This window comes from Tiliqua scincoides, chromosome 3, assembly GCF_035046505.1.
Source record: "Tiliqua scincoides isolate rTilSci1 chromosome 3, rTilSci1.hap2, whole genome shotgun sequence".
NCBI classification, from domain to species: Eukaryota; Metazoa; Chordata; class Lepidosauria; order Squamata; family Scincidae; genus Tiliqua; species Tiliqua scincoides.
In genome coordinates, this window is record NC_089823.1 from 211,132,965 (window position 1) to 211,136,400 (window position 3,436).

Consider the following 3,436-nt stretch of genomic DNA (forward strand, 5'->3'; position numbering starts at 1 on the left):
CATATGTACATATGAAGCTGCCTTGTACAAAGTCAAACCATCACTTTATCTAACCGAGTTCTGTCTATTCTGACTAGCAGAAATTCTCCTGCATCTCAGGCACTGGTCTTTCCCAGCCTATATTACCAAAGAGCCTTTTAAAAGTGGAGATACTAGTGATTGAAACTGGGACAATTTGCATGGAAAGCAGGTGCTTTACAACTCTGATATGGCAGTCAAAATTTGACATACTGACAGCTGGTATACAGTAGCAATCTGTATTTGACAGAATCTGATATGTAGTAGACAACACTTCAAAGTATCTGACATCTAACTTACAGTAGCACTCAACATTGATCACTTGAAACCAGAATTTAGTCACAGTATTTTCATTCATCCATCCGGCCCATCAAAGTGCACAAATTTCAAATTTTGATTTAAAGATTCAGTCCTGAAAGTTGGATGAAAAAAATTTGAGCTCAAATTTCAACATTCATATGCCAGTGCTGCCAATTCCACCCCTTCCCGGGCACAATCTGCCAACCCTGTCTGATTGCGCCCCTCTCCTACCCCGTTCTGCCCCCTCTCCACCCTTCCGCAGCCCTCCCCTGCACTGTCAGGCACCCTCTCCACCAGCACATGCAGGAAGGCTTTAACCTTCCTGTTGCCATATCAGCTAAAAGTGCTATCACAAAACACTTTATGGTGATTCTGTGACAGTGCGCAACCGTGTAACACATGTTCTGCTGGGGCAGAAGAAAGCTAGGTTTGGGCCACAAGTTATTTCAGTCTGCAGAATAATAACTACAGGCAGAAAACTCAATTTTCATAAACATCCAAGTCTGGAGTTCCCAGTACTGTTTCCTAACACTATTTAACAGTATATCATAGGAAGGAATAATGAACATCCAATTATATTTCTGACAGCTCCACATAAAGTAGTTAGAAAATCTAGCCACGGAGGATTAAATAAAACCACTGTGCAAAATGAGTCTTTTGCTTTGAGTCTTCAGGATTTGTGCCATGCCCCCTTTAATTAGTCAGGAAGTAGTCTGAAATTGTATCTCAGTCACCATGTTTCTAACACAGTTATCTGAATGCTTTGCTTTTATCCATATTAGCTCACTGGTGATCTGGGCTCATGAAGAAAGATCGAAATGACTACGTGTCCACCACAAACAATTAGGGTGCAATCCTATCCTACGCTGGAACAGGCACACCAAGAGGTTTGTGCTGTATCCAGAGCAGCTTAGGGGTTCAAAGTGGCTCAGCCAGAGGTAAGGGGAAACTTTTCCCTTTACCTCCAGGTAAGCCACCCTGGCCCCTATGGGTCTCCTCAGAATTGCACCACCTCCCGAGACCTGTGGTGGCTTACCCGGTGGCTTACCGGCTGTGGTGGCTTACCCGGGGGTAAGGGGAAGAGTTTCCCCTTGCCTCCAACTGAACCACTTCTTGCCCCAATCTTGCACTAGATACAGCACAGCCCTCCTGGTCTTCCTGTTCCAGCACAAGATAGGATTGCTCTGAAAAAAACATTTAATGGACAAGCAGATGTTGAAACCATATGTTAATACAGCTACTACTTGGGATTTATATAGTGCCGCCAAGTGTTCAAAGTGCCATGTAGTAATCCTTATAACAGATTTATAAGATAGGTGGGTATTATCCTGTATTGCCACTGGTTGCTGAGGGTGGTTGCTTGTGAAAGCCACTTGGTGAGTTCATGGCAGAGATTAAATTCAAACCAGAAACATTCCTAGTTTAGCCCCGTTCAAATAAGCATCATGTAGATGCTGTCCTTGTGGTGCCGAGGAGGGACCGAAGGATTTTGCTCATCCTACACCAGTATACCTACTGAGCCCTTTCCCCCTGCATACAGTTTTTACCCTGCACATGCCCGATCTCGTCTGATCTCGGAAGCTAAGCAGGGTCAGGCCTGGTTAGTACTTGGATGGGAGACTGCCTGGGAATACCGTGTGCTGTAGGCTTATACCATAGACTTTCGAGACTGAAGGTTGCCAACCAAGGTGACAAATACTTCTCTTCCTGTGAACAGGGATGCTCATGTTCCAGATATTGAGAAGAAATGTCTCTGAGTACAACATTTGTCACTGCAGACAGAAGCTGCACATGTAGGGTGAAGGTGAGGAAGGCTTAGCAGGCAAGTTGGTGCTTAATGAGCATGCTCTCAGACCTCCCCGTCCCCCTGCCCCAAAGCAGTGCATGGACAGTGTCCATGCAATGTTTGGTGTGAGCAGGGCTTCTATGAGCCCTTGCTTTTCTTTTTTTTGCTTTTTTGAACATGAGAATTCAGCGTAGCATTTCCTATTTGGCACAGGGTTTATTTCAACCTTTATGATATGATGACATGTTACCAAGGCACTGGTCTCATGAATCATCTGTTATGAACAGTTAGCTTTTGTTCCTATTGGAAAAGGATCTTTTGAGCCTAGTAATTTTACTACTCACTGTTATTACACGGGCACGCCCCTCACCCAAGAGGCATGCAAGACAGAGTCTTGGGAAGAATAAAATTTATAGAATAACACAACTATAGAAACCTGCAATAGGGACAAAACCTAAATGAACTCCCCCCCCCCAGTGTGCTGGCAACTAATTGGGGGAAATGGTGCTAGCAGTCTACCTCCCCCAGATCCCAATGACAGCCACCTCCTGGCTTAAAGTGACACTCAATCATGGACTGAGTTAGCTTATCACCGTAAAGCCTGAATGGTCAAGGCTACTGGCCAGCACTGAACCCACACAAGTAAAGCCTTCTGTTGTCCTTTGCTTGATCCAGACAGGTAACTCGCCTGCCAGCCTCACCAACTTGAACAAATGTTGTCAGAGTGGTCGTGAATCAACCCCTGGCCTTGCTTGCTTCAGCCTGTTCTCCTGTCTACCCTGCCAGCACACCACCTGCCTTATCCCAAGTGAAAAAACCCCCACAAAGGGTAGGAACCCCAACACACCTGACCCAAATGCCAGTCTGGGGTAGTACTACTAACCAAGACCAATAGGTTAACAGCAAAAAATTCCTACGCAGTTCCTATAAAGAGCAACCAGCCCATCTCAGAGCAGTTGTGGACCTACCATAAGGTCCGATGGGGCAAAAACCCCAGGCACCAGGACCCTGTGGAAGCCTCTCTGAGGCTCCCAACAGGGGTGGGAACAGGGTGGTTTTCCGGAAGCACAGTTTATAGCATCGGGGAACCTCACTGAAGTTTCCCTGACACGTTCCTGGGTCATGCAAGGCTCTGTGAGCCTCAGGTGTGTAGGGGGGCAGATTTCTGCATGGGGGGGACAATAGCCCATGGGGGGAACCATTGTGGACCTTTGCCCAGGTGCAGGGCTGGGGAGGTCCACTGCTGTCTCAGACTGTACATAGGGTAGGCAGGTGGGGCTCAAAAAATGGTACTGGACTGAACCTGGGCAGCAAGAACTGCCCAGCTAACAG

General features: G+C 46.6%; 1 pseudogene; it reads left to right on the forward strand.

Moving 5' to 3' along the window:
- The first annotated feature begins 1,850 nt into the window (after positions 1 to 1,850).
- Positions 1,851 to 1,967, forward strand: LOC136646822 (5S ribosomal RNA; annotated as a pseudogene).
- Positions 1,968 to 3,436: the final 1,469 nt, after the last annotated feature.